Genomic DNA, 23,511 nt, shown 5'->3' with positions numbered 1-23,511 from the left:
AACCACTTCTCTGTAACTCACAGAAATCGTACCACAAAGGGTTTCAGGGCACACACAAGCATAAAGGCTTCTCTGAGTGGGAGGGGTGAGAATGGGGCTGTATTTGTGACAGTGGAAGGGAGGCATGGAGTTCAACTTTGAAGAAAGAAAGCCAATCCCGCTGTGAGCAAAGCACCCCTTTGCTGCTACCACGTTACTTTCCTTCTTTCCTTGTGGAAAAGCTCATTTTATTTCCTGATGAGTGAAGTGGTAGGTTTTTCACTGTTAACTTTTTTCATCACTTACTTTTTATTATCTACTCTCCAGGTAAGAGGATGTTGTGCATCTTGTGGAACTGCTATCACTGAGGCAGACAGATGTTTGAAAATAGTCCCTTGGACTTTCTCTACAGGAGCAAAGTCTAAGTCAAGTGACAGCTTAGTTCATGCTTCAGTGCCCATTCATTTGTTTGGCCAAAAGTAAGTGATGGGCTTGCAGTATAGCCAGCAAGGCCTCGTGGGGAGACAGAGATGACTGGTGGAGTAGGAGAGGGTAGAGTTACCCAGGGCACGAGGCTCTGCTGATGCACAGTGGGGCAATTCTATGCTAGGAAAAATAAGAGTGTGGTGGAAAACCTCAGTCAAGCCCAAAGGGCTGCACCATAACTGCTTCTCAGATTCGCGATGAAGCTACGCTGCAGCGGGGATCGTCCTCTCATGGACCTTCCTCTCAATAATTAGCGAGGTGTTCCTGAATTTCGTAATGGCCATTTAGTATTCCACCGCTCTCCTCCATCGAAACTAGTTACTCAGATACTATTCCTGATTTTCATCGCCGAAAAGATTAAGATTCATGAGTCATGGAGAGAACAGTTTGCTTCAATTTAAAAAAATAACAAAAATACCGCAGTAAAATGAATGAAAGTACGAAAGCCATCTGCGGCTGGGATGCTAACGCCAGCTCTGGGTTTACTGTAAACAGTGAGATCTGCCCAAGTCCACTTCCGAAGGGGAGCGAATCCCTTCTTCGAGGATCTGCTGGCAGCCCTGTGTGAGCCCAGTGGCAGGGATGGAGTCTTCTGCCCCAAAGGGAGAGTTGTTGATGGTAACCTAAGATAGCTGATCCCTGAACTTACCCAGCACTGGAACCTGGGAGTGGGAGGGGGGTCACCTGAGACTGTCTAGATCCTCGTAACATCTGGCATCTGAAACAGGGTCTATGTGACCTCATATTTGCCAATTCATTTTGACTTTAAAATGCCATATTATACAAAAAACTACAACCTCAGTCATATTTTTGAGCTTCAAATTTCTGCACACCTCAGAAAACAGGTCTGTAAACACCATAGCAACGTGGGAATGGTAAATTTTCAGCTTCTCTCCCATGCAATCTGACAACTCCGCCACTAGAGCCAAATCAGCGGACGCCACGTCCTTTTCCATGGAAGTTTTCTCCCTCCTTGAAATCCGGCTGCATTTCCCCACCTCCTGGTGACAGGCCAGCCCGCTGCTTCTTGCTCATCGCTGCCTGAGGCTTCTGCACCACGTCCTTGGCTCCCATTAGTGAAGGCAAGATTTCTTCCCAGAGCCTAGTCTCCTTCCTTCTCCGAGCTCCTGCAGGGCAGGGTGCCTCATTGGTTTGGAAAGGGCCTCAACACGCGCTGATCCTAGGCCTCGCGACTCCAGGGGAATCGGAAATCTCAGCCTTAGTCCTCTCTGTTGCAGCCGCGGATGCTTCAGGGCCAGGGCCCTGGGAGGAGGAGGGGCTGAGCTGCCGGCGCACAGAGGAGAAACCTCTTTTGCGCAGCCTTTAATTCAAGTCTTCTCTATTAACTTGCAATTTCCTCAACACGCAGCCTGTGCAAGGCACATCCAATCTGAATTTTTTCTTTCAAAAAGAAATAAGAATACGGCAGCCCTGGGCCAATAAATCACTCACCTGAAGGCTGCCAGCCCCCCTCTCTGGGCTCCAGCGGAGGCTGGGGGCCCCGAGCAAGGCAGACCCGGCGCAGACCCGCGCCCCGCCCGCGCAGGAGGAGCAGCGCGGAGCCTGGGCGTGGGCCGTGCGTCCCGAGCTGCGCGTCGTGTCGCCGGCGGGGCGGGAGCGGCTGCGGTTCCTCCCGCGCAGCGCGCACCGCTTAGAGCCAAGCCTGGCCGGCCTGCCCGCGCCCCAGGTAACTTTTCCGCCGAGCGCCGGGAATGCAGGGTTCCCGGGGCGCCCGAGCTGGGGCGCGGGGCTGCGGGGCTGCGCCCCCCTCCGGGTCCCCCGGGACCGGGGAACCCCGGCTCAGCCCGGCTGGGGGCCTACGAGCCCAGCGGGAGGGGCGGTTCCGGTTCGGTCCGGGCCCGGGGCGCCATGTTTCAGGGGCGCCGTTTCAGGTCACCCCGGGGCCGGCGCGATGGAGCGCGGGGGCGGCACTGCGGCGCCGCGGGTCCGGGGCGCGCACAAGGCATCCCGCTTTTATGTAACTTGCCTCCCGCCTGGGCCGGCCGGGGGCTGCAAGGGGTCTCAGGGCCGGAGCACCTGGGGGACCCGCCCGGCCTCCCGCGCACCTGGCTCCCTCCGCCCCGCGAGGGGTCCGCGAGGCGGCCTGCGGCGTGGGGGCAGGGAGGGTGCGGGCCCGGGATGCGGGGTCCTGCGCAGGCTCGCGCCTGAGCGCTGGCGTCTCGGGGCCCCCTCCTCTCGCCCCACTCCCCCCCCCCCGCGCCCCCGCGCCAGGGGCCGAGTTCGCGGCTTCTGCAATGCGGTGGGTGTGGTTACCCGGTGAACTGTAACTCTGCTCCTCTGCGGCGGCAGCAGGAGCGACCCTGCCTTTCCCCTCCTACATTCGCGGATCTGAAGTTTTTGAGGGTCCCCCTGCCTCTGCAGGCAGGGTTGAAAGTTGGGAGGAGACAGCGGCGGACCCACTGGAACGGTGGAGGGAAGCATGTGGCACTGATCGGGCCGAGGTCGGGCTGGAGCGGCGGTGCTGGCCGGCCATGCTCCGAGCTGCGTGCAGGCCGGCTTCGGCTTCCTCCCGCTGGTCCAGCGGAGCTGAGTCTGCAGAGAGCCTGCCTGGCCTTTCTTTTGGCCCAATTTGGGGTCCCTGAGGCAGCCAGGTGAGCTGGAGTTTCTCTGGGTAGAGCAGAGCTCGCCTCCCTGATAAAGCAGTGGCCCCGCCAAGCGCCGGAAACATTGTGTTTAATTTTGCACCGATTTCTTTTTAAAGGCCCAAGGACACGAAAATGATAAAACGCTTGTGTGTGGGAGCCCTGTTCCTAGCTCAGTGGCGACAGAGAAGCTCATCGAACTTGCTTGAATGCATTGAACTGGAAGGTGGCTTCTGCATTAGCTTAACAAGATTTTTTTTAAAAATGCATGCTAATTTAGCATCAAAACGCTCCAAACTTTAGTTGTAGTAACAAGTTTATTGTAAGAGGAAATACGTTCTAAATTGGAGAAGCATGACTTTAATTTCCAAGGCATTTATGAAGAAGACTGAATACGAAATGCTGTCTCATTTGCGTTAGGATCTTCTGATGGTTTAGAAAAGCAAAAATAATTAGATGCACGAGTTACTGCATAAAGTTTTTCTGGCTAATACACTCGGGCGAGTAATTTTTGCAACACAGACTGTTTTGTGAATGGGTTATTGGTAACTAGCAAAGAAGCCACGTTAATTGTAAATCACTTTTGGATGCAGGATTGAGGAGCAGATCAAAGGTCAGGGTCTCAGTGGCGCAGTCAAATTTATTTTTCTATTTTTCACTCTTTCTGCCTGAATGTGATTGAGTTTCAAAGCAGATTTTGTCAGTTCTTCTTGCACGGCACTTGGACTTGGGCCAACTTTGTGTTGAAGAACAGGACCAGGGATTTTGCAGTTTCATATATACGTTTTTAAATTGTTTGCCAGATGCATTGAGACCACCTAGGGTAGCGCCATTCATGTCCTAAGAGAGATGATGTGGCCCTCATCCTATAGATCTTTTCTGAATTTACCCTATTTTGTGCTGAGTGTGACAGGGACTTGCTGTTCAGGTATTTTCTCCCATGTAGGAGAATGTGCATTTTGTGCATTTAAAAAAGCTACTACAAATGATGAATTAGAATTCATGTCCTTGTAGGTAAGCTAGAACTCCAAGAGTATGCTTGCTTTCTGTGGGGACTGGACTGTAACAAGGAGAAGTTTCTTGAGTTGTATGTGTGTTCTAGTCACAGTTACTTGGCCTGGTCTCTCTCAAGTAACCCATCACTGTTTACTTCTTTGAAAGGCAGTGTTCCTGTGGAACCTGGGCTTGCCTGCCGTTGGAAGCCAGGGATCACATTTAGCTTTAGGACCACTTCATTTGGAGAGATTCCTAATGGTGCAATTGCAGCATCTCTTTCTTCCGCCAGGCTTGTTTGCTGGCTGCTAATTTGTTGGGAATTCATCAGACCCTCTTGGCTCCTGGAGCGCTGTGCTATCATTTGATTTGCCCTGGCTATCAAGAATTATGTGCTCAGAGGTGAGGACTGGGACTGTGAGCCATTGCCCTGCCTGGCATTATGACATCACTATGGCTCAGAAGAACAAGGGTGGGGCAGGCTAAACCAGACTGTCTGAGGCATCTCGCTGGTTTAACTTTGCCTGATGCCTGAGTGAGCATCTCCCTTTTCACACGGAGCTGCGCTTCAAGGTATTGTTTGGAGAACTGGAGGAGAGGAGGGGATGGAAGCTTGCCTGGGTGGAGGTGTTTCCGAGATCATGGATGAAGATGTTTGGGGGACGGGGATAGCAGACATCACTGAGTATTTCTCTTATAAAGGAGCACAGTCTAATTTTTAGAGGGCCATTTAAAAATTACCTAAAGGACCAGAGCAATGAGTCCATATTTTTATTTGTTCACTAAGTCAATGTATTTCCTGCTATTCCTTGTACTAAAATAGCATCCTTGATAAATTTTTGGTTTAGATTATCAGGGTTGTCTTTTTTGTAAGTATGTAGCATCTTTAAAGATGCAGTGTATTTTCTGGGCGGGCAGTATTCTTATCCGTTTTTGAATGATGTGATCATAGTTGGCAATTGGAAAAAAATTGTAAGAGCTGGGGATTTCACAAGCCTGCGAGATATCTGGAGTGATCAGAGGTCACTGATCTCCATTTCCAATTTTTGCTCTACTTGCTAATTGTTTTATAATGGAACATTCTAATCCACATTTAAAATTCTTGTGTAGAGATGATCAAGGACATGTTCCAACCCAAATTAGTGTTGAATACATTATGAAAGGAAGACTGGAATTCTGAGAGTGTCAAGTTTCAGCTTCTGAATTTAGTGTGGTGTCAGGGTAAAAAAATGAAGAGCTACAGAGTAGCTGCAGGGGTGCCTTTTCTTTTTCTGTGCCTCTTTGCTAAGGCGATTTCTCTTACAGTGAGTGTATTTTATGTGAAGCAGCTCAGGGCTGTACTTGCTGAACTATGTGGCTATTCCAGAACACATTTCGAAAGAGGAAAAACAATGTTTGAAGTAGAGAAGTAGAAATTAGGTACCAGAACTGCAGATCACTGGGTTGAAATGTCTTCAGTGCTGCATTTTTAGGCCTTGAGATGATTGGTTAAATTGCACACTTTAGGAGCAGAAGCTTCTATTAGTACCAAAGCTCTAATTCTTTTGTAATTTGCAGTAAAGAGGAAAAGCTGACAACTTAATTTCTGGATTGCTGACATTTTGATATACTGCTCGTATAGCCCTGCCTTACCAACAGAAGGGGAGGGAGATCCGTGGGAGACCAGGAGGACAGATGTGGTTCTAACCTGCTCCCACTTTCCTTCCCGTTCCCCTGGGTGGGGGCCTGATAGGAGCTGTCTTTTGGAATATTGTACCCAAACCAAGAAGAGTTCTAAACCCTCAAATCACTGAGTTAGAAGTGAGGCTGTTTGTGACTTTAAAAAACAAGTTGATGAGGCTTCAGGACTGCTGGCGTATGTAAGAATGAGAGCTAGCAGACTCGCGTCATTACTTTTAATGGCAGGTTCCTCTCCTCGCAAGCTCACTTCTGGAGCTCCAGCCGCATAGGTTCTAGGCGTTTTGCCACATCAGAGAAGCAAATACAAGTATTAAGAGGGGAAGAGGAATGGTTTCCTGCAGGGCCGGGCAGCTCTGTAGGCTCTCTGCTCCTCTCCTGTCCTCTGACTGGTGTCTGGAAGGGCATCAGTGGAGCAGAGGCTTGGAAAAGGAGAGAAAGCAGAGGCAGGGAGGCCCCGGCTGAATTGGATCAGTGCAGATCCCAGGCAGGGATGTTGATCCTGGCAGTGGGCTGCATGGACGAAAGCTCTTTTCTGTTGGTGATCTCCTCTTCTGGTCAGTCTCATACATTCTCAAATCATGAGTTTGTGTGTTTTCATTGGGTTCTAGGTTTCATTTCTGAAACTTCTTTTTCACACTTAAGACCCCTGAATTTGGGATGTTTTCCGAGACAGGAAAGGCTGGCCTCCTAATCGTGGATTGTGAGTGTGGGTCAGAAATTGGAGGCTGGGGGTCAGCTGATTGGGGGGAAAGGCTGGAGACCGCTGGAATCTCTGACAACACGGTGTCCGACACCTGTCCAGTGCATCTGGTGACAGAACAGCTGTAACTCTGAGGAGATACGCCGCAGTTTTGAAGAGTCGAGTTTTGTTCACTGTAGGATTTTGGCGCGTACCCATGCCGCTTTAGTTTGTTTACATTTACTTTATGCAGTGAGTGCCTAAGCCATTCTAGAGCAGTGGTGGCGAACTGGTGGCACATGTGTCATAGCAGACACACAGAGCCCTCTGTCAGCATGGGGGCCGAATCACCCAGCATCGCCCCAGCAGCTGGGCGTCAGGTATCAGTGCACCTAGGGTCAGTGTTGGCGGCTCGTGGCAAATAAGTGGGTTGTCAATTGCAGTCTGGGCACCTAGCGTCTGAGAGGTCCTCCTTCTCTGGTCCAGGGTTCTTTAAGTGGTGGAAATTAAAATTCCGTGGCTCAAGCTGCATGAGTCACTGCCTAATCGGCAGAGTGCTGTACACTGTGGTGTGGTCTCGGAGAACCAGTGACGTCATGACTTGTATGAAATATGGTTTGTCACTCTGTGAAGCATGGTAGCCTGCTTTCTGTCACTCTCATAGGCATCTCCGGTACTTGACTTAAAGAGGAGACCTGTTCATTATGGCTCGCAGTTTGGGAGGCGTCAGCCTGTGGTCTTTGGTCAGTTGCCTTGGCCCCTGGCATCATGGTCAGGGCATGCGGTGGAGCCAGTGTGACCCACCAGGTAACAGGAGTAGAGAGGCAGAGAAGTGGCTGGGGGTCCGAGGATCCCCATCAGGGCCACCCCCAGTGACCACAGCTTCTCCAATGAGGCCTCCAACTCCTAAAAGCGCACCACCACCCCAATAGTGCTATGTTTGAAAAATCACAGTCTCAACACTTGGACCATGAAGGATCATTTCAGACCCAAATCTAGCACCTTGTAGCCCAAGTTATTATTTTTAATAAAAATTGACACTGTTGAGTACTGTTGTACACAGCCCATTTTAGGTATATGTACTAGTAATTAGGTTTCTTAGCTACATCATTTTATAGGAAACATCTGTGGAGTGTCTCTTTTCCATTTTGACTTTCCATTTTCACTGTCGGGAGATGGGCTATTGAGAGACTTTCCTGATGGAACATTCCAGAAGTCAGAGAGACTAGCTGGAATGTGGGCTGTACGGAGCACAGCGTGCCTGCCTGTGATCCCAGCTACCCACTCAGAGGGCAGGAGGGGCGTGGCTTTGATCCCAGCCTGGCCTGCGTGGAAGTCCCAGGCCAGCCTGGACTACCGCGCATAAACCTGTCTCAGTAGGGAAGAGAGTGTTTGCTGGTGATAAACGTAGCAGTGAACTGGAAGACCAGGAACTGGAGACAGATGGGCTTTTGTTAATGGACTAATCCAAAAAAAATTTCAGAAATTAAATATAACAGTTTTTCCTCTCCGTGATTGATATTTTGGCAATTCCCTCCATATATATATTCTCATGGCATATGTAGCTAGAAATTAAATACTACTTTTGGACTGTTTGAGGTAGAAAATAAGATACACAGAGACTGACATTTCCTTTTTCATTTATTTTTTTCCAGTTAAAACGTCTTTATTTCAGATATTTAAAATAATGTACACTTACTTTAGAGTATCTTTGGACAACACTGTAAAACAAAAAGAAAAAATCTTATCATCCAGAAATGTATACTGTTAATATTTCAGGCAAATAGCTTTCCAAAACTTCTTCTTTAAGAAAGGGAATATATTATAGTGAATACTGCAGTCAAACAGACTTGGGGTGAGCTCCCCCTCTCTGTTTAACAGGAATATGACCTGTAAGGTCTCTTCACTTTCTAGAATGTCTGTGTGCTTCTTTATAAAACATCCATAGTGCTTATTTCTCCAAGCTTGGAAGATTAAGTGATACAATTCATGCAAACTCTATGCAAGATACCTGGTGCCAGGTGGGGTCCAAATATATGGTCTGCATTTAATTAGAAATATTGATTACATCACTCTCACTTTGCAAACACTCATCCCATCGTTCTAGACACTTTCTGAAGCAGTTCTGGAAGTCCTCTTTTGTGATATTTTTAGTGGTGCCTCCTGGCTATTTCAGTGTCCCAACTTGATTTAAAAAGTTTCCCTTCCCTGATCATTCTGACTGTGGGGAGGAGCCAGATCTGGTGAAGAAGGTGGGTGAGGACACCGGTGCATGTTTCCATAAGCTGCACTTCCTCTGGATGGCAGGGCAGCAGGCACCACTCTTTTTTGTTACACCTTGTGAAGACACTCATGAAGGAGGATGTCCGGAGCGGCTTCACAAAGTAGCAAGAAGGATGGGACAAGTATGATTGAAATGAGAGGGAAGCATTTGACGGGGACTCATGGCAGTGTGCTTTAACTATAATACATTTTCAAATTTAAACAGCCATCTTAGTCTCTGATCACCCTTATAAGTGCCTCATAAATAGCAGTAACAGTATCTTTCATACATATTCATACATAGATAGGTGCACTCTAGTGTTGTGAATAGATGTCTATCTTAATATTCATACATAGCTAGGTGCACTCTAGTGTTGTGAATAGATGTCTATCTTAAATAGAAACATTTTCTTTTTTAGGTAACTATAGTGTGTTTAGGAAGCCTTTCTCTTGTACACAAATCTATACCCACATCATTATTTTTAATGGAAAAAAATATTTCCTTTGACTCCTGTGCAGTCCTGGGGAAAGTCATTACCTTGATGATGATGATGATGATTTGCAGTCTCACCATCCAGCCCAGCCCCGTCCTGCTCCTCACCAGCTGAGGCCTCATCCTTGCTTTCCAGCATGCGCATCAGGTTACAGGCACAGTTATATTTCCAGGGCTAATTAGGTCCATTTCGCTGTGTATGTGTAGGACTCTGAATTCAATTTTAACAGACTAAAGCAGCCACTTTCCCCGTGTATTTGCTGACTTCTGTCTTTTTGTCAATGCTGATTGTCCTTAGGGGGCTGCCCTTGCTCAGCTCAGTCCCCTGCTGGGTGCCTAGCACCCATTGTCCCCAGGGCCCCTTTGGGCAGTTCCTGCATGTCCCAAGTGGCGGCAGAGGTACCAGCCTGCACTTGACCGAGATTGCAGGTACAGGCGTTGAGCACCAAGCGATGATGTTTGGGCAGGGGCGCTGGGATCCTTAGGACGGATCTGGGGTCTGGACGCTTCCTTTGTGTCAGAAGCAGTGGTAATAAAATCAGCCTGAGTGCACAACCTGTCTGCAGAGTCTCCAGGGATGAGGCCGCCCTGCCGTGCTTGCCACATGCACCAGGTGTAGCGACCTTGTGTTTCCATGGACGCTGGGCCTGCTTCCCTTCCTGCCACTCCTGAGGTGCTGCAGGCTGGCTCTGTGCTCACAGGCTCCCTTCGAATCCTGCTGTGGACTGTGAACTTCTGGCTGGCCTGGGCATTCCCTGGCTTTGCCATACTTTGTAACTGGAGTCAGGAATGCTGCAGAGGTGCAGAGCCCTGTTGTTGGTTCCGCTAAAGGGAATTAGTCTTGAAGGGGTTTCTGTATTAGTTTTCTGTCCCCATAACAATGCCTGAGACGATCAGCTTCTGGAAGAGGAGGGATTTACTGTGGTGCATGGGTCAGAGGTTTCGGCTCACAGGCAGCTGGTAGTGTTGCTTTTGGGGCTGTGACAAGGCCTGGTATCTTGGTTGGCATGTGTGGCAGAGGAAAAGTGGGGGCCTGGGAAGCAGAGAGACAGGAAGGGCCAGAGTCTCAATATCCCCTTCGTCCAGCCCCAGTGACCAAAGGACCTGCCAGGAGGCCACATTCCCTGAGGTTCCACCTTCTCCCAGTGGAACACAGCGGGACTTAGCCTTCTACATGAGATTCAGGAGACATTTAGGATCCAAACCTCAATTTTGTCCCATTTGGGGGGCTAAGAATAGGACAAGGAAAATGGAGTTGACTTATTTGCCTAGCTCAAGACATGGAATTCCTGGAATGTAACGAGCAGTAGTTTGTGGAGAGGACCTGTCATGTAGAATAAAGAAGAAAGACTTAGAGGAGCTACAGATTGCCACAGCTGCTGCCCTCCAGCTGGTAAGCCATGGGCAGCTCGCTGCATTTCCTGGATGAGTTTCCCAGCTGTGACATAGTCTTAGCTCATGGAAAGTCTAGGGACCCTCTCACTTGAAGGCTGGAAATAAGTTTTTATTTGGGGACATCTCAGTTGGGGTGGAATGAGAACAGAGACACAGTACGGGTTTTCCCATTTCAGCTAATTTGTGTTGTTGGTGACTAGAGATCAGTGTTAGACACCCTGAGAATCCAGAGATGACTCTCAGTGGTGGGGCAGAATTTTGTGATATTCCTCCATAGCCTTATAATCCCAAAGATGACTTCAGTAGGCTTGTAGAATTTTATCCAGTATGGAACCCCAAACAATAACAGAGGTTATTGTTGAGGTACAGTGGTTTGCAGCAACAGAATTACCTGGGGAGTTTGCTGAATGGGATTTTTAGGTACCCAGCCCCAAATTCTCATCTAGTAGGTTTGGAGTTGAGTCTAGGTGGCCTGTTTCCAGCAGGAATCTCAGTGGCATATGCTGGAAGGGGTCCCTCGGCCGCCTTTGGAGCTGTAGTCTTAGGGACTTTGCTTAAGACTTTCCAGTGTACCGGCTATCATCAAACAGGCATTTAATGTGGGGAAATAATGCACCATAGATAAATACTGCCCACCTTGGAGAGAATGTTTGTCGTAGAGCAAAGACCTCTGGTCCTGGACTCAGGCTTCCTGGGTTTCACTTTGGTCCATCACTTTCTGTTTTTTGTTATCCTAGGCAGTTATATAAAATTTAAAATGAGAAAACTGAGTGGTTACTTTTCTTATTTATTAAATAAGGAAGATAGTACTAATGCAGCCAGATGGTCAAAAGAATTCATTAAGAACTGAAGTGAAGCCAGGCCTGGTGGCCCATGATGGTGGTCTCAGCACCCTGGGAGGCTGAGGCATGAGGATCACAAGCCTGGGCAACTTGGTGATTTAGTGAGACTTGGTCTCAAATTTTCTAAAAAAAGTAAGTAAATAAAATAAAAATCAGAGATATAGTTCAAACAGCCTGGGTTCAATCCCCAGTAGTGGAAAAGAAAAATAAAGAATTGAGGTACAAGTATGTGTCTCCCACGATGTCTGCCGATGGGGTTAATTTTCTTCCTTTGTGACTGCCTGTCTGAGTAAATATAGCTCTATGGACCAAAGTCATATTGAGCTGTTTGCTTCTTCTCAGGGTATTGTGAAGTTCTTAGGTATGTGAAACTTTCGTGATGATGAGCATTATAATTTTACACGCATTACTGTGTTTAGTGACAGTAATATAAATTGTTAATGATCAGATTACATTATGACATATTAATTTGATTTTTCCCCTATACTCATATCTGAGAATCACACACACGCTTGTACACACAGGCATGCACTTTCACACACACACCCATGTAAGCCTCCTAGAGGGCCAACAAAACCAAACCAAAGTCACTGTATGTCACATTTAAGTTGCGTAGATTTTTTAGAAAACAGTGACGAATGCAAGAGGGAACTTGTGTCTTTGGGGCTAATCTGACCTTTAGACTTCAGAATTCTCATCTTTGCTGACAGGATGGCCATGCCTTGGTGTGGAGTCAGCAGACTGGGCCCCTTCTGTGTCTCCCCTCCTCACACCTTGGCTTCCCACCCCTCTTTGAACCTTCTCCAGATAGCATCTGATTTGCCAGGGTGGAGTTAGTGTTTTCATATTAAAAAAAGAGGTGCGCAGAGGTCTTTGATAAAGGACATATTTTATTGAAATTAAATGGTCGTCCCCCCCACCTCAATTTCTGATGAAGTATTGGCCTCCATTTATCAGTTCCGTCCATTTACCGTCAGGACTGTTGCATCTGCGTGGGTTTTAACTTGATGATTTCCTTGCCCAGGGCTTTTCCTGGGTAGAACTGTAAAATACCTTTTTTGATCATGTTAGCACACTGGAGGCTCTGCTGTTGTTCTGGTAGAGAGGCCCCGTCTGCTGCTTTTCTCAGTTGATGTCGTACCGTCTCCGAAGAGCAATCTAGGGCAGCTTTGGAATCGTCTGGTCTCCAAATTGACTCTAGGTCCAGTGCCTCTCATCCTAAAGAAACAAGGACCACAAAAGGGACCCTGGCATCATCCTTCGACCCAGCTTCGCCTCAAGCTTATTGCCAATTCTCTATGATTTGTGCAGGCAGGACACTCATTTGACCACAGTGATAATTACAATAAAACATTCATGCAGATACGCAGTCATGATGATGGCTTATGCAGAACTGTGGACGCCCAGCACCTCTGTGGAGGGTTGCTCCCTTCTCTGTTTATGCCACAGGTACTGAGTACTGGCCTCAAACCTGCTACCTCGCATGGAGCTTGGAGGTTGCAGCACAGAGCAGGACATACCAGACCCAGCTGCTCTGGAAACATGGTTTTAAACAAGGACATGGGCAAGAAGCAGATGAATAAATATGGTCTGAAATGGCAAAGAGGGCTAGGTGTTGGACCAGGTCTGGTGGCCTTGGGCGGAGAGGGCTCCTGAAGATACAGTGATCTGAGGGGTTGCATTGGCTACTTACTCACCGCTGGGACAAAAGACCCAATACCCTCGGTTTAAAGGAGGAGAGGTTTATTTCGGTTGGGCCAGGACCCGTTTTTAACCATCTCTGCCCAGGAGCAACACACAGGGTCTGCAGAGCTGTCCTTTACCATTGAATACATAGCTTTACCCTTTGCTTGCCTTTGTGATTTTGTTTTGATTTAAATATGATCCTCTGCTCACTCATGTAAGTTTACTCTCGGCTGCTGTTTCTCTAGGTCATGGAGTTGGGTGGTAGCTGAGGCTTTCAGAGCCAGGTGCTGGCAGAATCATTTCCCAAGGTTTACAATTCACCCTTTCTGATCCTTTTACTTTAACAAGTTCCTCTAACTTGGAGAGATCTCTGGAGCTCTCAAAACCTAACTCTAGTGAAGTCAGGATCTAGGACTCAACCCTGTACCGATGCATCTCCTGTAGAGGTGTCTGCTGGGCTCCCCAGAGATGTGTCCATGGCGTGAATGTGTCTACAACACGTCATGAAACACACTTTGGTCTCCAAAGGTGCAGAACACATTTCTTCTACCCAGAGCTCATCTAGAGAGAGGCCCAGTGTTATAATGGATGGGAAGGTGTCCTGGGACCTCCAGAGGTACTCAGTCCTTGTTGCTGTTGTTATTAGAGCTGGAAGGTGAGGACACCTCTGGGCTTTTCATTCTCTGCTGCACTGTCTGAGCATTCATCTGTCCTTGTAGCCGTGAGGCTTTTATCCTTGGCCAGGGCCAGGGAAAGGGAAGGTGAACTGGTTCTGTCTGCCTGACTTGGGAATGAGCAGGTCCTCATTGGCCATCATTGTGGTTCATGGAAACAGGAACAGTGTTGGAACAGGAACCGGGTCGGAGGCATGCAGGTATAAGCTGGGGAAGAAGGTGCTGCATCCTGCCCAACACCTGAAGGCTCGGCTGGGGAAGGCTGGAGAAGGCTGGAGGACTGGGGCTCTGGGTGATTTTGAGTCACAGGGAGAGAGGCCCAGAGGGTACTCCATAAGGATGGAAATCTCCTGTGACTGGAAATCTCTACGTGTTGTAGACCTGTGACTGAGGAGCTGGCTGGGCCCAGGGGACTGCAGGAGGGTGGAGTGAGCCAGGTGGGGGTGGCTGACCTCACCTGCGTGCATCCCTGGGGTGAGAGGAGCCCCAAGGCCTGGTCCAATAGCATGATACAGCTGGGTGCTACTGTGCAGAAGCTTAGTGAGGCTCTGTCAGTCATCTGGGGCTTTTGCTTTTAGGAGAGACAGTGTATCATTGTGGGTACAGTGACTGTTTTCATGTCCTTCGGTTGAATGGATGGAAGAGTGAATCCAGATGAATGGATACATCTGAGCTCCAACAGTAGGTAGTGTTGATTTGCCGGCAAATGCATCTTCTCAGAAACCACTTTTTCAATTAAAATTTTTATTGACATTTTTGAATGACATTTATGACCAGCATGTGTCAGTCTCAGGACAGTGCCATGCGGAAGTGAATGAGGCTCACAGTGTGCTGGGTGTAGAGAGGGAGAGCAGTTCCACTCGCTGCTCCCTGAGCTGTGCCCACCAGAGGGGCCGTGGGCTGGTGCTGTTTCCAAGGCCTTGGGCAGAGGCCCTGGCTCTGGGGTCTCATGGGGCAGGCTCAGCGTCCAAAGCACCAGCCAAGGAAAAGACAGTGGTGGGCAGGGGCAGCAAAATCACCACAGCCATGCCAGAGCGGGCAGAGAAAGAGGGCAAGAAGCTGTCTCCCAGGGCCTGGCAGGAGCTTGGAACTTAGGACTGTGGCCATGGACTTCTCGGCGTCACTCGAGGGGGTCTGTGTGGGACCCCAGGAAAAGTTGGTGATGACCATCGCTGCAGATCCTGCTTTCCTTTTGAAGAGGGACACGATATGCAAGACACGTGCAGGGCTAATGACCCCACACTCCTTGAGTGCTTGCCATGTCCACCCAAAGGAGATGGAGATGAGATGAAGGCAGAGACGCGATGTACTGGCCTCCTTCAGTTGCCCCCTGGGCCAGTGCAGGCCCGGCCTCAGAGTCCCTGGCGTGGTGTTAGGGTCAGCGGTGGTCAGGAGTTGTCCTCAAGGTCTCTTGACACATGCGAGGAGAGCTGATGCCCAATAGCGTTTGTGTTTCTGTCCACAAACAAGAGAGGCCCAGCTTCAAAGACAGAGGCTCACTGTCATCCGCATTAGGACAGTGAGGAAGGCTGTGGAAGAGGGGGGTCACCAGGGAGAAGGTGGAAGGAAGCAAGTTTGTAAAGGAGAAAAGTTAGAAGACAGGTTGAAAGAAGTCGTAGGACAGGCCAGTCATGGTGGCGCACGCCCATAACCCCAGCACTTAGGAGGCTGAGGCAGGAGAATGGCCACAAGTTTGAGACCAGCCAAGGCTACACAGTTCAACGCCAGCCTGAGCTACATAGTGAAGACAAAAAAAGAAAAAACCAATAATGACACAGAGAGCTATGGCTCTAGAAATTGCCTGTGCTCTGATGGTCAGAGGCTTTCATGATGGCTACTCTCTCTACATGTGGCCCTGGGGACCAAAGAGAGCAGCATCTGTTTCCAGGAATAGGCACCAGCCGTCCCTCTGCTGCTTTGCCTGTTCTGAGCCTGCAGTGTTACCTCCCCTTCGCCACCCGACTGGGTGTCTGGAGAAGTGCTTTCTCCCAGGGCTAGCAGCATGGAGCTCTGTTCCAAAAAAATTATTTTCTTCATGGTTGGATGGCTTTATTGTAGAGACAAACTGAATTTGTATGGAGTTGCTTGCTGAAGATTCAAGGTAGAGTTCTTGACCTTTCTGGTTGCTGTGGTTCACTTTTCGTTGTTCACAAAGATACGCCCAGCATTCAGGCGCATGGTGTTTGGGCACTGACCTACTAAAGTATCCGTTTGCCAGCCTCAGAGACGCGGTGAGGGCAAGGTCGGTGACCTCCAAATGTTTGGGAGCCTTTCATCCCCTGCTCCCTTGTTCTGAGGTTCCATAGGGGAGTGGCTGCAGCCAGTTCTGGAGCCGGGCGAGCCAGGAAATGCAGGCGACACAGCAAGGCTGCCTGGAAGCTCCAGGAAAACCAGAGCACATCCACCTCTGCCTGTCGGAGGGGACAGGAGAGGGCACGGAGAGGCTGAGGTGTGTTCTGTACTTACCGACCCCAAACAAGCCGTGCAGCGTGGTGCAAGCAGGGACTAGTAAACACAAAAAATAGTAAAGCAAAAGGCTGTCTTTGTTATCCTGTGGTTGGTTGTTTTGTTTTGCTTTGCTTTGCTTTGTTTTTACAGGAGTGTCTGGAGCAGCCAAGGTGACAGACACTGCTGAGAAGCTCTCAGTGCATCTTCTTCTGCAAGGCTCTTTTCTGCAGCTCATAGGGGGAAAAGTCAAGGCGTCTTTAATTCCCTTAATTTGCTCTCTGTTGTGGGGAGAAGTGAAAGGATTCTGTGAGTGGTGGCGAATTCTTGCTGAGCAGCACCATCAGGGGTGCCTCGCCCATCCCTCAAAGCTTTGAGTCAGTCTGACCCAAGGATGGTTTACTAAGAAGCTCAGGCACGCTGAGATCCGGTTGAAGTGGGGTTGAAGATTTTCTCTCTCTCTTTTTAAGTAGAGTTAAATAGTTCTGATGCACAGAAAGGATGAAAATGTAGTAACCACATCCATTCTGGACATCTCGCTGCTGCAGAAAGCGTTACTCCGGATCACAGGCCTGCTGCCCACAGCCACCCTTCTGAATTTGTGTTTGTTCCTGTGGCTGTTTACAATGTCAGGAAACTGTCTGCAACATTGTTTCTGTGTTAGAAGACCTGCACCAGCACTGGGGTGTCCTGCAGCTTGTTCTTTGGTTTAACAGCATGAGTGGCCTTCCCCATGTGCTCTCTGTCCTCCTACCCGTTATGGTATTTCCTGGGGACAGGAGAGACTCCAGCTCAGGAACAATGCTTAGCACTTTGTAGTTGCTCAATAAAGATTTCTTTTTATTCATTTATCACTGAGCCTTTTCGGTGTTGGTTAGGATTCTGAACTGTGCTGGGCTCAAAGCCAGGGCTTTGTAAATGCCAAGCAAGGTAGGTCGGATCACAGGCCTGGGGTACCACAGAGCTACACCCCAGCCCACAACGAGTGTTTAAAGGAAGGCATAGTCTGGAATAATTCCGCAACTGTGTGAGGGAAAATCCTCAGTCAGCCTTCAACATTTTACCTAGCAGGTAATGGTTTTGTTTCAAAGGATTTGACCTTTAGTCTGTAAATCCAGCCTTAGGGTGTGAGACCACAGGTGAGAAGAGCGTGGGTGCAAGACCAGCTGGACCTTGCTGGCCCGGACCGCAGCGTGGCCCAGTGGACAGGTTTCCCTGGGTGGCAGTTGCTGCACATGTTAGCAACGTAATTCCCCTTCCGGTTTCAGTCAAAGCTCAGTGGATTATTTTTCTTACCAATGATATCTCACCATCCTGTGATTTGGAAGATAATCTGTGTACCTCTCATTGTCACCTCTGCCTTTGGTACCCTGAAAACCCAAGTACAACTGATTTTTAGTTCTGAGATCTTCAGTGAAGCGCCCTGTAAATAAATGGAAGTTGGGTCGGGTATGCCTTCTCATTGAAGAAACATGAATGGTAATTTTTCGTTTGGACCATAGTAGGAAGTTATCCTGAGGTACGAAGATAGATGTTGGTATTTTCCTGATAAAGTCATTTATAAAGACTCCAAAAGGAAATTTTTGTTGCAGTCTTATTTTTGTCGAGGAAATTAAAATTTCCTCTAAATCTAAGAATTGTGTCTAGGTTACATAGGGCAGAGAGCTGGAATTTAGACCTAGGTACATGGTGTACATTAAGGAAGTCGAATGATCTTTCTTCGTTGTGAAACTTGGATTTAGCAACATAGACAAACCCAGACTTACAATGTAAAGAAGGCTGAGTATGTGGCTAGGGCAAGGGACCTGGGCTCCATGTCCAGTAACATAGAATAAAATAAAATACAAATCAGTTTACCAGTCTGCAAAACTGAGAAGCATGGCCTGAGCTGGTCCCTGGGTGTCCGTGGCCCTTGAATTTGAGAGCACAGATGTCTGCACACAGGGAAGGTTTCCCCGGCAAGCGCTCGTTTTCTGTCCCTTGTCTGTTAAACCTACGCTATTTCTGGTTACTAGGTCCTTGTTCTCTTCAATTTTAAAATCTAGTTTGTCTATCCTTTGATTCATGGTAATTGTAGCAAAATTAAAAGCTTATCTATTTTTTATCTCCTGCTTTACTTTGCCATTTTCATCTGAGATACCCTCTCCCCATTCAGAGTAGTTTTTAATTTCACTTTTGTTCTTTGTTTGCCTCATTAAATGCAGGCATTGGTGAGAAACTAGAGGAACAGGTGTGTGGAACCTAGGGAAATGGCAAGCTTTGAACTCACAAAGTTTTGTGGCACAATGACTCTTGCCTGTACCCAGGAACTTGAAAATCTAAAAGTAAAAGGAGCTGAAATTTCCGGGCTCGAGAAGGTAGCCTGTGGTGTATACCTTGACTAAGATCATTTAAATCACAATTGATATCTACAGATACATATTGATTATGTTATTCTAACACAACCAAAAATCCCTTCGTCAGTGAATGGAGTAAACGTTTTTATTCTACGAAGATAATCCTTTCACCTGTAAACCACCTCTGAGGTACATTGTGTGATAGTCTTTAACTGCATTCTTGCTGCAAGTTAAAATTTTCAGTTGGCATTGTGTGTTATGGTTAAGGTTTTCATGGCTACCGTTGATACTTGTCAGAATTTTTCAGTGTGTTGTAACTGTGTTAATGTCAGTGATATTTTGAGTGACAGTTAATGTCATTTTTATATCCATCCAACTTAAGCACCAAATATTTCTTGAGTATCTATTACGCTAGAAATTTTTTTGTGTAGCCGGTGAACCGAAAGCAAAAAGTTCTGCTCATGCAAGGCTTATGTTCTTTGGTTAGTGGAACCCACTAAGTCTACAGCTTCTATGTGTGATGGGAAGTACCTTCCTGGCTTACAAAGGAGGAAACTGAAGTTTTGACAGTTATGTGACTTGGCCAGCAGCATATGCAGAGTAAATGCAAATTTGGAATTTGAACCCAGGACTGTAAAGTTCCCGAGCCCTTTTGCCTTCTCAGTGCTGTGCTTATTTAAACCTCTGAAGAGAATCTTAGCCTTGGCTGACCGAGCTACTCCCCTCAGTGCTGATCCTGCTTCAGTGACTGGATATTGGTCATGTATATGCCTGTGGGCTTGGTGTTAAACAGGATAACATTTGGGATTAACGGGATGAGCTGAAGTTAGCTTAGCATAAACCCAAATTTTAATCTTCAAGTGGCCACCAGTATTCATGCGCCGCTCATCCAAGGAAAAGCTGAAAATGAAATTCTAGGATGCTGGCGTTTCAGATGAGTGCCTTAATGAGCTATACTCACTGTTAGCCAACAATTTAAAACAAGGCTTAACAACCAAGTAATTTGCTGGTGTTTTCCATACTGAGCTGGTTACTGAAAATACCTTGGAAAGAGAAAATGGAAATACCACTTACAGGTAGCTTCCTATCTTGCTAAAATCTTAATGCACTTTAACCAGAGATGAAGATTTAAGTTAACATTGATAATCATTCATGGTATTCTGTTTTTAGTATTCATTCAGGGTATAGGCTACAGGGGATGTCACTTTCTGCTTTTTTAGAGCCACAGATTACTGAGTTCATAGTTTGGCACAGTATTCGTGGTGAGACACAGTGTGCATTCCTGATGGTGTCGCACATCAAAATGGAAAGGCTCTTTTGGAGTTTATCTTATTCTGTTCTTTTTTACAAGAATAGAAGGCTGCTGGTTTTGGGGGTGGGGAAAGGTCTTCCTGCACCATCTCTGTTTTGGTGATTTCATGGGCCAGTTGTGGCCATCCATTTGGGGTAGATAACTTCTATTTTTTGGTGATGGTTCCTTTTTCTGTTGTGTTTTGATTGTAGCATAGAAGCTCTAGTTTAATCCTTTTTATCTCAGGAAGTAGGGAAAGGAGAGCATGGGTGATCCTACTCGGAAAGAAAACAAAACAAAGACCAGCATTAACTATTACTGCATTGCCTCCTCATGTGACCCAAATAATAGATGTCAGCAAATGCACTGTCCCTTTTGGAAGCATAGTTGTGTGCATCGTAATTTGTGAAATGGTGCTTCAGAGTATCACTGCCTGATTTATTCTCTTAGCCTGACTTGGCACATCAGTCTAGCAGGTTGACAGGCCTATGGGAATACATCGTTGGTCTGGGGAACTTTCTAACCAGGGCATTGCACCTCACAGGGGAGGGTCTTGCACCCTTGCCCTGGTCCTGTCCTCTCTAAAGTGAGGCAGGCTGTATGATTGCTGGCTGGATTAATACTCTGACGCAGAAACATGTCCAACTTACTCGACTCAGAAATAAATCCAGTGACCTAATTTACGTATTTGGCCTTGATTATTTTCTCCTGGATTTGAAGCATAATTCTTTGGGAGCATCTCTTCTGTGACATCTTTGAAACCAGAAATTGTTGTCAGTTACTATCTATGGTTGTTGGTTGGTGTATGGTGAAGCCCAGCTATGGATTGGGGAGTTTTACAAAGGACCAAGGGTCAGATCCTTACCTAGCTTCAAAAGGCAGAACAGTTTCATGGCAGAGACTCACTGGCTGCTTTAAGCTTTGCAGATGTCGAGGCTTGGGTTATGCTAGCCTTTGAGTAGTGCTTTATAAGCAAGCATATTCCTCCTCCTCGTGAGTCCCCTGAAAACTGTAAGAAGCCCGTGGAATAAAAACGATCGTGAATTCCTCAGCTGAACCTACTTCACATGCAGGGAAGAGAGGCGCAGTGCCTGAGTGTCGGATGGGCCAGTGATTGCCTGGTGGTTGAAAGTAGGACACGTCCTCTTTGGCTGCTGCACAACCAGCAGCATCCCTGACGGCGCATTGCTCTGCAAAGCCCCCCAGGGGCCCGGAGCTGGTGGCTTCAGCACCTTCTTTTGAAAAGAGTTTGGAAAAGCTCCTGAGGAACCAGCCCATGCTCTGAAAACAATCAGTATTTGATTTGTTGCTGTTTTCCTTGGGGATTTGGGGTCAATATGGCCATGCCTGGGGAGCAGCTGAGATGCAGGACAGGTAGAGCAGACCTGAAGAGGGAAGAGTGTGGCCCTCTTCTCCTGCTGTTAGGTCTGTGTGTGCTCCATCTTTCTGAGCAGGGCTCTGTGCACGTGCAGTACCGTTCCTTCACTGCGGCAGCTCTGGGGCTTGTTGTCGTCTTTTCAGTCATTGTTTTCCTCTCTCAGAGCTTTGCGTGAGCCCTTTTCCCTGTAATTTTTCTCTCTTGTCAAGCCTATAATTTTATTGTAATAATTCCCTGCAGGATGTCACTCGACACAGTGTCTTTGCTGCGCAAACAGATCGCCTGCTAATTTGCCAAACAAGTGGGTTCAGGCACTTCAGTGAGTTTCTGCTTGTTCTTATTGGATTTTAAGGTATTTGCATTGCAAGAAAAAGCCAGGTCTTTCCATCACTATTCCTTTTTCCTGCATGGGTGGTTCATGTCAAAGGACGTGGGTTACAGTTCTCTTGTTAATCAGCGGGAAAATGAGGGAGACCCAAGGACAGGATGAGAGCCAGGAGTGTCCACAGCTGGCAGGGGCCAGCCAGGCCTGTGCTGACCACAAGGAGGTCATTCTAACCATCTGCTGAAGAAACTGTTGAGAAATTGTGTTCAAAATGTGTTACTCATTTGCTCATTCAACAAATGCCATTTGAAAGGCCTTAATTGAAATGTTTGGGAATAGAACTGTTTCAGACTTTAGATTTCTTAAGGTTTGGGAATGTTTGCTTATGTATAAGGAGGTATCTTGAAGAGGGTTTCTGCATCTACACATGAAATTTGTTCATGGTTTATATACACCCTGTGCACATCCCAGAGATAATTTTATACAATATTCCTAATGTAGTTTGACTGGCCCTGCATGAGGCCAGCTATGGGCTTTTGCATTTGCAGTGTCATGTCAGTGTGTCAAATATTTCAGCTTTTGGAGCATTTCTGGCGTGGGGTTTTCTGCTCATGAGTTGCAGGCATCCTTCTAGTCATGGGGGTTCATACAGGAGCAAGTTGGGATCCTGGCACTTACACTCTAGAGATGAGAAACAGAATCTGCCAGAAATTAAGCCAGGATGTAGGTCTGATATGTGCCCTGCGGTAGAAGAAAGGGGATGGGGCAGGCGGATGTGGAGCCTGGGAGCCTGGAGAGAGTGGGAGGGGCGGTGGCTGGGAGCCAACTCCTGCCTGAGCCTGAGGAGCTGGGATTTGTGAGGGGACACAGCCGTGAGGGACTGTAAGGTGGCAATGGTCCCTGAAGAAGTGGCTTCGCTGAGCATCATGGGAGCCTGCTGGGGGCTCCAAGCTGGGGGATCCCCTGAGCTAGGGGATCCCCTGAGCTGACCCTGTGTTTAAGAGAACCCTAGAGAAGAGTAGACTTGGGGAGGAATGGAAGAGGAGGAGGCACAAGGAGAAGGCTTGAGGACCCATAGTAGCCACATAGGTGACAGATGGCGGGGGCAAAAGCCAGAGCCAGGAAGCCAGTTGAGTTCTCCTCAGGCCGGGTGCAGGTGGAGGGTGGGTGTGCTCAGAGAACTGAGTCTGGGGACCCACAGGGTCTGCAGCCCGCAGGCCTGTCCACGAGGCGGGGAAGTGGAATCCTGGGGAGGATGGGGTGACCAGCAGGCCCTTGCAGCAGGGGACAGGCAGGCTGTGCAGTTCTGAGCAGCAACGTGTCTGGTTTTTAATTTTTAAAGGTGGGGGTGGGGTGCACACGCATCTACGCCTGAAGATGGCTAGAACATTGGTGGAGGGGGCGACACTGTTGCCTCTGTGGGCCAAACTGGGGCTCCAGGCAGGAGATTCCGAGGAAGCCTTGTCCGACTGGAAGACCGTTCATGTGTGAGCATGCGCAGTGGCCACTGCTGGTGGCGAACACGGTGCTGGCGGGGGTGGGGGTGGGGGTGGGGGTGGGGGTGGGGGTGGGGCGGCGGCGCATTTTTTTCATTCATTTAGTCCTTCCTTTCTTCTCTCATGGACCAATATTAAGTGCCAGCATCTGCTTCAAATGTTTGGTGGCAGAACACACCTGTCATCCCAGCAATCTGGGAATCTGATGCAGGAAGAAGACAAATTCAAACCCAGCTGGGGCAACTTGGCACGACTTTGTCTCAAAATAAAGTTAGAAAGTGTTCAAGGATATAGCTCACTGTGAAGGGCCTGAGTTCAAATCCTGATAGAGAGAGAGAGAGAGAAAGAAAGAGAGAGAGAGCACAGAACAGACAGTACTTCTCTGTATTGTTTAGGTGGCCCTAACCTTTCTCTCACAGTGGCAGTTACTGCATCTTCTCGTTTATTGATTCATTCCCAACCCTCCAT

The 23,511-nt window shown here is 48.0% G+C and overlaps 1 protein-coding gene across 34 annotated transcripts in view; it reads left to right on the top strand.

Annotated features, from left to right (window-relative positions):
• Positions 1-23,511, top strand: part of Epb41l3 (erythrocyte membrane protein band 4.1 like 3) — a 229,227-nt gene that overhangs the window by 76,225 nt on the left and 129,491 nt on the right. Inside the window, exon 1 of one of the 34 annotated variants that reach the window (XM_063231926.1) lies at positions 1,517-2,152. The exons of 31 other annotated variants lie outside the window; for them this stretch is intronic. The gene's annotated coding sequence lies outside the window, so the exon portion shown is untranslated. Of the gene's footprint in view, positions 1-1,516; positions 2,153-2,921; positions 3,078-4,528; positions 4,635-23,511 lie in introns of those variants that run through there. 2 more of the 34 variants (XM_063231928.1, XM_063231927.1) reach the window with 2 other exon arrangements.

The sequence above is a fragment of the Cavia porcellus genome, unplaced genomic scaffold, assembly GCF_034190915.1.
Source record: "Cavia porcellus strain 051 isolate PalLab524CR breed Dunkin Hartley unplaced genomic scaffold, mCavPor4.1 scaffold_20, whole genome shotgun sequence".
In the NCBI taxonomy this organism is placed as follows: domain Eukaryota; kingdom Metazoa; phylum Chordata; class Mammalia; order Rodentia; family Caviidae; genus Cavia; species Cavia porcellus.
The sequence above is the reverse complement of the archived record's forward strand: the minus strand, read 5'-3'. Positions and strand labels throughout refer to the sequence as shown.